The sequence below is a fragment of the Rhinolophus ferrumequinum genome, chromosome 21, assembly GCF_004115265.2.
Source record: "Rhinolophus ferrumequinum isolate MPI-CBG mRhiFer1 chromosome 21, mRhiFer1_v1.p, whole genome shotgun sequence".
In the NCBI taxonomy this organism is placed as follows: Eukaryota; Metazoa; Chordata; class Mammalia; order Chiroptera; family Rhinolophidae; genus Rhinolophus; species Rhinolophus ferrumequinum.
In genome coordinates this window covers 18666545-18679580 of record NC_046304.1, presented here as the reverse complement: position 1 = coordinate 18679580, position 13036 = coordinate 18666545, and the positions used below count along the sequence as shown (strand labels likewise).

Here is a 13036-nt window from a genome sequence, read left to right as displayed (position 1 = left end):
CCAAAGTCTGAGCCAGTTGTTCTTTCTAACAAAATTTATAAAAAGATATCTATCACCTTTCTCAAAAGGAACTTAAGGCCTCTACCATGTTGTTAATTTTCACAACATCCCAATAAAGAACTATTATTTAGCATTTATATCACATCACACTTTAACCTGCCAAAGTGTTTTATAATTTTCATTAGTAGTCATGCCTCACAACCACTCACTGAGCTAAACTGGTCCTGTTATCCTCATTTGACAGCTGAGAAAACTGATGTATCTATCATAAGGCCAAGGTCAACCCAAGACGAGGGACCTGCCCCTTATAAACAGTCTCAGGCACTCACCATTGTACATGTATTCCTCATAACCCTAGTTGAAGTAGGATTTTAGAGAACAGGAATCTACCTAAAGTGAGGCACAAAAACATTAAAAGATTATAACACTTCAACAAAAATATGTAACCACATTTAGGACTGGGTGGAAGAAAAGGAAACTACGAGACTAAGAAGAAATAGAAGGTAAGAGGAAAAAAAACCGAGAGTGGACAATATCACAGTTTAAAGAAGCAAAGAGGCAAAAATAAACTAAGACTGAAAAGCGTCGTCTGGGTTTGACAATTAGGTCATTGAACAGAGCAGTTTCAGTGGAGTGGTAGGGACAAAATCAAATTACATGCTTGAGGAATAAATAGGCTGAGAGAGTGAAGGGAGCAGGGGGAAAACTACTTTTATGAACAGGAGAAAAACTGAGCGGCAACTGGGGTTGGGTAGAGACAGGGAGTTGAGGGAAAGCAAGACAAAGATTGAAGATTCAAATGAAAGAGAAACCGTGATGCAACAATATCACAGAGGGGTTAACAGTAGAGCAAGAAAGGAAAGGCCACCATGAATATAAACACAGTCAACTCCACAGGTGTGGGAGAAAAAAGTAAAGACAATTTCCACTTGATAGCCTTTGAGAAAGGTAAGGGGAGAACAACATTAAAGGATTAGAGATCAACTGGAATAACAATTTCCCAAGAACAGGAAAACATTTAGGTGAGACCCAGACACCCAGACACCCAACAATTCCTTACTAAGAGGGATGACCTTACTTTATTAAATAAAAGTCCTTACTTAGAAATTTGAGATCCGGTGGAAAATCAGAGTACTTGTGAAAAAAAAGAGCAGAGTAGAGACATGATCCAGACACACTAGCAGATAGTTCAAATCACCTCTCCTGAGAAAGCAGCAGCAGAGAGGAGGATGCCAGGCAGAGGGGAAAATGCTATTAATCAATACTGGACCTGCTTCAGCCGACCTAAAGTCACAGCCCATGTTCTCACTGTCTTCCCAAACCTGAAAATCCACACTCACCTGGAAGCCGTAATATACAACTGCCAAGAATATTCAGGACGTCTCCTGCCACAATATTCTGAATGTCCAAGGTTCCGTCCATTAAGTATTGCCTGGGAGATCAGATAGCTTGGCTAGACTTTGGATGAGATCCACATGGCCCCCAAATAACTGGATCAATCTCACTAGTGAATCCTTTTTCATGCACTGAAGTAGAGAACTTATCTTCAGCCTGACACAGCAGTGCCCTAGGACAGGAAGAAGAGACTAGGAAAGGTGCGTAGCGTAATACTTGGCAAATAAGCAAACTTAACAAAGTAGAAAATAACTGGAAAAGCATTCCTGAAATCTTACGAATCAGATCACACAACTGCATTTCAAAATAAAATAAATTCTGAAGGATCTAAAATTTCTACTCAGAGACCTCTCACTATGTATCTTTTAAATTACTTAAAATACATTCAAAAAAGAAATAAAATCAAGCTTAAAAATTCAAATATATTTAGGAAATTACATTTCTGGAATTCTTTTAACATCTCTCACCCTCAGACCTTTTTTTTTTTTAACACAGTAAAATTAATTTTGGGGGGTTCAGTTCTAACAGTTCTAATAAATGCAGTTGTGAAATCACAATCAAGTACAGAACAGTTCCATCACCTCCCCCCAAAAGTTCCTCATGCTACACCTTTGTAGTCAAACACTCCCCCTACCCTGAACCTGAGGCAATCGTTGATCTGTTCTCCACTGGCCCTATAGTTTTGAGTTTCCCAGAATGTCATATCAATTCAATCATATAGTGAGTAGCCTTTTGAGCTTGGCTTCTTCACTTACCATAACGCATTTGAGATTCATTCGTGTTACTGCATATATGAATAGTTCCTTTTTATTGCTAAGCAGTATTCCATTGTATGACTATATCACAGTTGGTTTATCCATTCCAAAGTTGAGGGTCATTCAGGTTGTTTCCAGTTTTGGGTAAGTACAAACAGAGCTGCTATAAATATTCGCGTAACAGGTTTTTGTGTCATAGGTTGTCCTTTCAATTGGGTAAATGATTGCGTCATATGCTAAGTGTATGTTTTTAGAAGCAACTAACACAATGTTTTCCAAAATTCCAGTTGTTCCACATCCTTGCCAATCGAGAATCTAGTCAGTTTTCTTCTTTACTGTTTTTTAGCCATTCTAATGGCATATCTCATTATGATTTTAATTTGCATTTCTCTAATAAGATGTTGAGTACATTTCATGTTCATGTGCTTCTCTGCCATCCATGTATCTTCTCTGATGAAGTCCTTCAAATCTTTCATCCATTTTTTTATGATGTTATTTGCTTTCTTCTTGATGAATTTTGAGCTCTTTGAGCTCTTTATACATTCAGGATACAGGTCCTATGTCTGACACATGATTTGCAAATATTAGGTTGGTGCAAAAGTAATTGCGGTTTTTGCAATTTTTTTTTTAACCTTTTAAACTGCAATTATTTTTGCACCAATATTCTCTCCCATTCTTTTTTTTTTTTTTTAGATTTTATTGGGGAAGGGGAACAGGACTTTATTGGGGAACAGTGTGTACTTCCAGGACTTTTTTTCCAAGTCAAGTTGTCCTTTCAATTTTAGTTGTGGAGGGTGCCGTTCAGCTTCAAGTTGTTGTCCTTTCAGTCTTAGTTGTGGAGGGCACAGCTTAGCTCCAGGTCCAGTTGCCGTTGCTAGTTGCAGGGGGCGCAGCCCACCATCCCTTGCGGGAGTCGAACCGGCAACCTAGTGGTTGAGAGGACGCACTCCAATCAACTGAGCCATCCAGGAGCTCAGCGGCAGCTCAGCTCAAGGTGCCATGTTCAATCTTAGTTGCAGGGGGCACTGCCCACCATCCCTTGTGGGACTCGAGGCATTGAATGGCAACCTTGTGGTTGAGAGCCCACTGGCCCATGTGGGAATCGAACCTGCAGCCTTCGGAGTTAGGAGCATGGAGCTCTAACCACCTAGGCCACCGGGCTGGCCCCTTTTCTCCCATTCTTGTGTCTTGTCTTTTCATTCACTTGAGTGTCTTTTGCAGAATGAATTTTGATGAAGTCCAATTTATTATTTCTTTTATGGAGCTTGCTTTTGGTGTTGGTATCTAATAACTCTATGCCTAACTAAAGGTAACAAGGATTTCCTGTTTTATCCTAAATATTTTATAGTTTTCCATTTTACATTTAGGTCTGTCATCGATTTGTAGTTAATTTTTACATAAAGTATGAGGTATAGGTTGAGATTCTTTTTCTTTTTCCTTTTTTTTCTTTTTGCACATAGCTATCTAGTTATTTCAACAACTAGTTGTTGAGACTATCCTTTCTTGACTTGCCTTTGCACCTCTGTCAAAAACCAACAGACATATTTAATAGCATAGTTGTATTTCTAGACTCTATTCCGTCCATTGACCTATGTATCTATCCTTTTGCCAATCCCACACCGTCTTGATTACTGTAACTCTTTAGTTAAGTCTTGGTATCAGGTACTATGAGTCTTCTTACTTTATTGTCCTTTTTCAACATTGTTTTGGCTATTTTTGTCCCTTCGCCTTTCCATATAAACTTTAGAATCAGCTTGTCCAAGACTTTTTCAACATTCCCGAAATGTGTCTGCTTTCAGGTAGGAATTAGCTGCCTATGTTTACCTTTTCTTTTCTTTTTTTAAGAAGTTTAAATGAGTTTATTTGAGCCAAACTGATGACAACTGCCGGGAAGCAAAACCTCAATGGATTAGGAAAATGCTTCCCCAATGCTTAAGAAAAATGATGGGGGTATTGTAAAGATTGGAAATCTTAAGTTTATTTTTTAAGGGTCTTATTTTTCACTTGCACAGCTACTCTGAGATTTCCTGCAGCAATGCAGAAGGGAAGAAAAATGCTTTGTACAAAGATGTGTATTAATATTATTTGGTACAATAAAGTTGAAAACCGAATTTTCCTAAGACATGTTGTTTATTCCAAATAGTTAAAACAAACAACGTTAAGCTTCTTGTACTTTACAAACAATGGTCCCTCTACAGCCAGTAATCTTCCCTCACTCCTCACCTACTTTACAAACAATGGGCCTTCTACTGCCAGTAATCTTCCTTAACTTCTCACCTAACTCCAACTCTTCCTTCAGGGCTAAACCTTGACCATTTCACCATTCACAAGCCTTTCTTGATCCTATAAAAATGGATTAAGGGTTAGCATGTTTCTTCCATTGCACCCCAAGGTCCTCTATCACCACTCTTTTAACACATTACAGTCTATAAATGACAGTTAACTTGTTTGTTTCTCCCGTCAAGACATAAATTCTGGGTAGGCAGGAATTAGCTATATTACTAGCTACTTCCTTCTTAGCTCCTAGCAGAATGAGCAATGCATAAATCTTTGTTCTGAATGACAGGAAGAAAGAAAGGACGATGAAAAGGGGATGTCCTACTTTGCAGACATACTGTAAAAAGAGACCTCCAAAAGAACAGGTGATAGCAGCTTTTAAAAAGGAGAGATCTTCCATAAACAAATAAGGAGATGGAGGGCAAGACTACAGAGTCAAAGATAAAGAGACATATGAAAACTATAATGTATGGACAATTATTTGAATACTGTTTTAAATAAAAGTTGGAAAATTATTGAGATAACTGGGGAAATGTGAAAACTGACTGGATAATTGATGATATTAAGAAACGCTTGATACTTACAAGAAGTGGAGTACAGCATTAGAAAGAGACAGTGGAAACGTAACGGCTCTGTCCAATGTCGGGGGTAGTGGACGGGGCGGGGGTTCACACAGTGAGAGATATAAATGATAAACATCTAAGTATTACTTTGCCTTGTGCACCTGAAACTAATAAAAAAATGTAAAAAAATTAGATTAAAAGCAATCAAGAGAAAAATAAAATAAAATAAATGCTTGGCGTGGCCGGTTAGCTCAGTTGGTTAGAGCATGGTGCTGGTACCACCAAGGTTGTCGGTTCAATCCCCGCATGGGCCACAGTGAACTGCGCGAAAGGAAGGAAGGAAAAAAGGAAGAAAAGAAGGAAAGAAAGAAATGCTTATTAATTTTTGTGGGATTTTTTTCCTTTTAGTCTATATCTCTTAGAAATATATACTGAATTATTTATTCATGAAACTATGATATCTGGGATTTTCTTAAAAATCTTTTGGGTGGGTTAGTGGACGGGGGGGGATACACAATCAGTAAAGGGTACAAGACTGGCATGAGCTGACAATTATTGTAGCAGAGTGATAGGGTTCATTATTCCTTATACTGTTCTGTCTACTCTTGCATATATTTGAAATTTTCCATAATAAAGAGGTAAAAAGATATCTACAGAATTCTTTTATTTTTAACATTAAATCCCCAAGGAAAAGGCAAAAAGGGAAGCATGGAGAATTAAGCCTTGAACCAAGTCAAGATCTTTGGTGATGGCTTTGATTCCCAGCTTTTGATTCTCCAGTCAAAGCCAGACATCTGTTTAATGTCAATATTAAAAAAGCTTAGCTAAAATCTACCAACAACTTTAGATACTCTGCATATTTCTTCCTTTCATAAAATACATCTCTGCTTCTATTTCAAAATCATGAACTATAAAAAAGCACCTAAATTATACCAAACTGTCCTTCAGAAAAGCAACAACGGCATGTATATCTTCTGCTTACCATCAGGTATATTTATTTCAGTGTTTTCAGTTCTTACCTAATTGGTGAAACAGCTGTGGGGTAGCAGAAGACTGGACATAGTTGGCTTGAGTTACCAATCCCAATTCTGAATTAACCTAGCATCACTGGTTCAAAACTGTCCTGCGGTCTTCAAATCTGAGGTTCTGGTTCATAAAACTCACTTAGTTTCTAATCTGAGGCATTCAATGGAACAGATTCCTCCCCCTGCCCCCTTATTTATAAAGGGACCCATGTGAGAAAAGACAGTTTTTCTAAGTCTGGTAAACCAATGAGAATAAGAAAAGATGTACAGCTGACAGGCACAATAATTTCCTTTCACTGAAAATTTTACAAACCTGTATGTGCTTTTATTTTAAGCATGAATGGTATCCTTATTTAATTAAAAGTAATACTATTCTTTCCATTAAGGTGAAAGGTTTTTTGTGTTTTATTCTTTTTTATAATCTAAAAACTGTTCATTTAAGCCAAGTGTATAGCAGATTAAAAAATGGAAAAATAAGGAAAAGGATTGGCATTATATGAACTACTACAGAGAAGGTACTGAGTGTCATATTCCCATAAAGCCAATCTCTCCAGATGATGTGAATACACAACACAGAAAGCATGTGGATCTCAGACTCACAAGGTGGTCATGAGGACTTTTACCTACACCCTACTGATTTCTAGACCGGCATCTCCATTCTAAACCTTCCTACTGAACGCAAGACCCGAATAAACAGAAACCTACTGGACATTTGCTCCTAGATTTCCCAGACACCTCAAATCGAATGTACCAAAATCAAACTCATTTTCCCTTCCCATGTCACAGCTTCCTATTCCTGGATTCCCTACCACGGTTAATGATGTCACCATCCACATACTTGCCCAAGCAAGTAATTTCAAATCAAGCTTTGACAACCCCTTCTCCCTTACACACTACCCAACATAAAGTCAATAGATCCTTCTCGTCAGTCTCCTAAGAAGCTCTTCAATCCGTCTATAATTCCGCCATTACCAATGTCATTGAGGTCATCATATCTCAAATGATCGTTTCATCAATCTCACAGCCAACTAGTCTCCCTGCAGCCAATTTCACCTTTTCTAATCTAACTGCCACACTGTCAATGGTGTTACTTTTCCCCCTCCTTAAATAGTTGTTTCTGGGTCCACGGTGCTACTTTTGAACAAAGTATTTCTTAACTAGTTTAAAACTCTCCCATGACTCCCCAGCACCTACAAAATAAAATTGAGCCCCCTCCCCAAGGCCATCCACAACTGGGCTCAAACCCATATTTCACCTCACTGCCTTCCAATTCTTTCCTCAAACCCCTGATCTAGCCACATTAAACCACGGGCCCATGCACAGGTCTACACCCTGATAGTTCTGCAGCCTATGCAAGCTGTCCTCTGCATTTGAAACACGACCCTCTCAAATCTTTTTGTTGAAGCAGCCACATTGTATTCATCCTTCAAGATCCTACTGACTCTTCTAGGAAGCCTCCAACCTTCTCTTGCCCCCACAGCACTGACTACAGATCTCTGTGATACCCCTTATTGTACTGATTCATAACTATTCATGTTAGTGTCCAATTAAAATGTGAGCTCTTGAAAAACAAGAATATGTCATTCATATCCCAGTGCCCAGCACAATGTCTGCTGAACTTGACTGCTAAAAGGATCAACTCCAACATTTTTCAGTGAGATCAGAGTCCAATAAGCGTAAGAGATTCAAGCCCAGTTTTGGCTCGCTGGTGAAAAGAAAAGACACTTCATGCTTAGGTTACTTCTAGTTTTTCGTATTTTTCCGTACTGCCTTCAGGGTTAGTTACCAGAAAATTAGTAACTGAATAAGTCTTTTATCACTCCTTGAATTACCTATATTTTCCCATAGAACAGTACAATCCAGTGCTGTACCAAATCACAATTTTATAACTGAGTCATAAAATCGGAGATGCATCTTTAATAAAGAAAATTTAGCATTTTTCCTCTCGAGTTGTATTCCTTTTCTCTGAGTTACAAAGCTCTGAAAGGAACATAATCAAGACCTTGACAGGCAGCGAAAAGACAGAAATAAATATGAAACACCTCTGCATTCACCTCTCACCACGAGTACTGACTTCACACTTACACCCCACTCTGGTCAGCAGCCCTTCCCCTGGCCACTTTGCTTCTCACACTCACTCTCACTTCCCAATGTTTTATATTAGAATCATGTTTTTAGAGTTGCTATAATATTTTAGGAGTTTAAATCCAAGAATTAGGCTGTCTCTTCTGAAAATGTTCCAAGCTTCCTGTCCTGCTCTGCTGCATTATACAATGTTACTCTGCCAAAGTCTTAGCTCATTTCCTCCTCCTGCTTGTCCTGATATGGTGGTACCTACACATCAATAACGCCCTCTCCCTTCCCATTTTGACTTTGCTGTCTGCTTGGAATGCCCTATCTTCCTCAATTGTCCATCTGTGAGGTCCTATCATGCAGGTGCAATGCAGGAGGCCTTTACTGACAACACCTGTACCCAGCCTTCCATCGTAACAAGCTACATCTGCCTGTAGTAGGGCACTCACTGTACTTCAGCAGTTCTGAGACATACTCGCCCCACATTTCTCTGAAAACAGAATACAGCTTGTAACTGATGGCACGCCAGTTTCATTAGCAGCATTTCTTCTCAGTGGTGTGTAAAATAATGGTCAGCCTTACAATCCCTGGCACCACAGGTTTGACGAAATAAGGTATTACATTCTATTATAATTACTTTGCATATTTCTGTTATATTTCTGTTTCCTCCACCAGACTGTGAACGCCCAGAGGGCAGGGGCGATGTCATAATCATCTTTGCCCAGCATAGATTGGGACACAAAGAGTGTGTCCAATAAACACTAGTGATGATTAGTATTTATTCAGCATTTAGCAAGTATCAGGGACTATTCTAAACACTTTATGCACATGTAGTAACTTCACACTCATTTCCCACTCTGGTCAGCAGCCATTTTAACACTGAACCCTCACAACAAACCCCTGAAGTAAGTATTATTATTTTCGTTTTAAAGATGAAGGAACTGAGGTAAGCTTACATATAGGTAAGCTCATTCAAAGACACACAAAGTTGCAGAAGATTTGAACCCATGTTTGCTGATGTTCATGTGGCTTCTCATTTTTTTCATTCATCAACTATTTAATGAGCAATTACTTCATGCCAACTACTGTATTAAACACAGTAAGCAAACCCTGGTCCTCAGAAGGCACATACACATTCTTGAATTCTTTACCCTCCAAATATCAGACCCAACCTACAAATTCACTAAATTAAATACATTCTCCTCTTTATTTTTCCTTTTTACCATGTTCTCATATAGTCAATCCTCCTTTAAAGTTGTTAGCACTCTATCAAAAACCAAACAAATGACCAAAAAAAAAAAAAAAAAAACCTTTGTGCTCTATTATTAATTAACAGCTGTGAAAATATCACAAGAGACTTCAGTTAAGAAATGGGATGGGTGGCAAGATCAGAAGGGCTCTTAAGAAATGATGACTCTGTTTGCAAGCAAATATCCTCAGTAAAAAAGAGATGGAGATAAAACACCATCATTTTGTTTTTAAATAGACTGTTTTTAAGTTTTCCCTGAGCCCTGAGATGCTTTTTTAAAAACAGGGATTCATTTTATCAGAATAAAAATGAACTAGTAAACCTCATTTTTTTTAGCCCTTGCTATGTCGGGTCCCCACTTGAGACAGACTGCTCCCAAACCAGGCAATCAAAACACTGACCGTCCTCTTTCTCTCCCCCAGGGGAAACGACACATTTGGTAAGTCATCTACTATGTAAAAGTAACCACAGATAGGAAAGAGAATAGAAGAATGGATGGACAGGAAATTCTCATCACAGCTGAACAAACCTCTATCATTTTAATGTAACATGGATGGCATTTATGGACTTGTTTGAACCGATGGAAATGTCCAATAGAGGAAAAAATGCATTACCGAAATTAAAAATAGACATCCAATTATTAAAAATAAAATGTCTAGGGCACCTCTAACATTCTGTACCTCTACTTCATCTTCCACGTGATAGTCAAAGACAGAATAAATTTGTATTCTGTAAATGACCTATGACAACCATGACAAATGCTTCCTTTTTCAAACTAGCCTCTAAAAAAGAATAATCAGTGTCAGAGAATTTATTGGGAGAGCCAAGTTAAAAATGATGTATCACTGTCCATTTTCAGGAAAGAGAGGTAAAACACGTTTTACCACATAGAGAAGTTAAAGACAACTAGGGTTCATTTCCCTCATTCCTATAACTCATTTTCTTTATCCGAGACTCTTTAAGGATCTAGTATAGCCACTCCCTACCTTTGCTCAGATGAAAGACAGATCACTCACTAATTTCCAAAAGGCCTCACCATTTCAAGCTCTCAATCTTCAGAGCCAGCAAAGCTGAAGCATCCGTCATCTCTTTCTACCCTTTTGAAAGGAATTTCACATCTCTTTCAAAAGCTGTGGCTAGAAAGCCATCTTCTCTCTCTGGCAGCATACAGTTTAACTCTGTCCTCTGCTTTGTCTACCCTAAACAACAAGAACAACATAACAAAGCCTCAGAAGTGCTCCTTCAGCCCATTAGAAAGAACCAGCCTCCTCTTGGGCTCTTGTACAGAGGTCTTTCTCTGACACTCCACCCTGGAAGTTCCAGAATAACAAAAAGTAGAGCTGAAAAGCTGCTGCTCTGTGCTTATCTGACCTCTAAAACAGAGCCGGGGCCCGAGAGCAAGCAGAGACCCCTTTGTAAAGAAAAGCTCTTTGTACAATTTAAAAATAACAAATTGTATTTGCACATCCCTCACTGTGCAGCCCTTCCAGCTTGTCTCAAACTAGTTTTCTCAACTCATAATAAAGCACATTAGTATTAGCTGCGTTACAAAAGAATGAACCTGAGTGAGCTATGTTCAGAAAGCATTTAACAGGTTGGCCCTCCATTCTTTATTTCCTTCCTCTCGGGTAAAGAGCTACATACCATTTGTGAAAATGCCTGAGGCTGTGGTATTTTTTCCCACACAACTCTGATGGCTAATTTGTCACATTACAGAACAAACTGGTATTTCTGCACATCATCTGCTGGGCCCACCCTGTTTCCCCGAAAATAAGACCTAGCCAGACCATCAGCTCTAATGCGTCTTTTGGAACAAAAATTAACATAAGACCCGGTCTTAGTTTATTATAAGACCCGGTCTAATATAACACCGGGTCTTATATTAATTTTTGCTCCAAAAGACGCATCAGAGCTGATGGTCCAGCTAGGTCTTATTTCCGGGGAAGCACGGTAGGTAGAAAGCACGTTATGTGCCTACTGAGGTTTTACAAACAATATGCTTCGCCTTGACAAAGAAATCAATCATTCCATTAATAACGGTAAGGCCTAAAAACCAGGAATACTGTTAGTGATACAGTAACATCAGCTTAGTACTGATAATTTACAATTTTCATAAGCAATCTCAATCACATACATGACGCCTGCAATAGCCCATTTAAGCACTACATCTTCCAGAGGTTCAGAAAGGTTAAGTGGGACCTGCCCAAGATTATCTCGGCTCTTCAGTGACGGACGTGGGTTCGAAACTGTCAGACTCTAAGCCCCTAGCTCTTTTCTCTAGATCTCTCCCAGCTTTAAACAGAGGGCTCCCGACTTCCATTCTCTACCCAGAGGAGCCTATCACTCCGGGCGACCGGCCCTTCCCCGCCTGGATCAGAGTTGGCTTCTTCAGCTCTAGCAGGGCTTTCATCCTCCACCACCCTCCCCCCACGACCATTCTCTGAAAGAAGCGGAAAGGGAGAGGCGACCGAAAGGTCCTGGGGGAAGGGACGATGACAAACGGGGAAGCGCGGGACACTCTCCCTGCCGTGGGTTCCTTCACTCTGCAGCGCGTATCCCCTTTCCTCTGACAAGCTGTCCAGCCCTGGGGCCGACGATCTGCCCACCCATGACCCAAATTCTCTCGTCATCAACTCAAACTGTCCCTCCCCCACGCCCCTTCGCCTCTGACAGAGCCCACCCCCCCCCGCCCAAGTCCGAGTATCCTTCCTCCAAGCCAACCCCCCCTTCCCTCCCGTCGCCCAAACCCCTTCCACCACCACTCACTGTCGGTGACTGGGCCCGGCCCTCATGGCTGCTCGGTTGCCGACCGCCGCCGCCACAGCAGCTCCACGCCCCAGCCCCTCAATCGCCGCCGCCGCCGTCGGGACTCGCCGGGAGCGGCTTCTGCGCCTGCGCAGCCTGGCGTGCCGGGGCCCTCTCGGGCAGCCTGCGCCTGCGCAGTCCGCTCCGGGGGCGTCTTCTTCAGTGCCTGATTCCCTGGTCTCAAGTGGACATGGCCGCTGGCCTCGAAGACTTGTTAAGCTTAAAGGCTCTGGCGGCTGCCCCAGGGCTGAGGCCTCTGGAATACCTTGCCTAGGTTACTAAACTCTTAGATCCATAAGGGGCCATAGACTTGATGGCACTTGCAAGATTCTGGATCTCACTTGCACTTAAAGGCCTGAATTCAGGTGCTTGGAGGTGACCACTAATAATAAATTTAGGTTTCTTTCAAGAAGACGATCACATCTAGCGTGCATTGGGGGTAATTGTGTATCAGGCAACTTTGACATCCCAGAATACACTACTGGCCAGGAGATACTCAGAAGCACTGGGGACCTTGTCTAGCAGGTGACTGCATCTGGAGTGCATTGTAACACAGTGCTAAGTTCAGTCCATTTATCAGAAGCATACTGTTTATTGGGCGAAAATGTTCCAGGCATCTCATGTGCCACTGAGGGACTTGCAAGCTAATCCCTGCTTTCCATCTCTCACTGTGGAGCCTGACCCTTTTGCAAACTCATAAAGGAAAACCAGAACTTTAGCACAAGGAAGCCCGACTATCAGCCCCTAGACCACTGTGCTGCCTTGATTAGCCCAACAAGAGACCAAGTTCATTTGAGTCCTGGGAATTGAACTACACAAACTTAAAAGCTACAGGCAATGCAGGCAGTCAAAGGGAAGAGAAGGTACAGGACTAATCTCCCCTTGTCACCATGA

General features: G+C 40.7%; 1 protein-coding gene and 1 non-coding gene across 4 annotated transcripts in view; one reads left to right on the top strand and one right to left on the bottom strand.

Moving 5' to 3' along the window:
* The window catches only part of FAM222B (family with sequence similarity 222 member B), a 54029-nt gene extending 41605 nt beyond the window's left edge, over positions 1 to 12424 (bottom strand). Inside the window, exon 1 of one of the 3 annotated variants that reach the window (XM_033089707.1) lies at positions 12104 to 12424. The gene's annotated coding sequence lies outside the window, so the exon portion shown is untranslated. Of the gene's footprint in view, positions 1 to 2150; positions 2461 to 12103 lie in introns of those variants that run through there. The other 2 variants (XM_033089703.1, XM_033089705.1) reach the window with 2 other exon arrangements.
* On the top strand, positions 5231 to 5304 carry TRNAT-GGU (transfer RNA threonine (anticodon GGU)). Its single transcript has one exon. It is a non-coding gene; the product is annotated as a tRNA-Thr (tRNA).
* Positions 12425 to 13036: the final 612 nt, after the last annotated feature.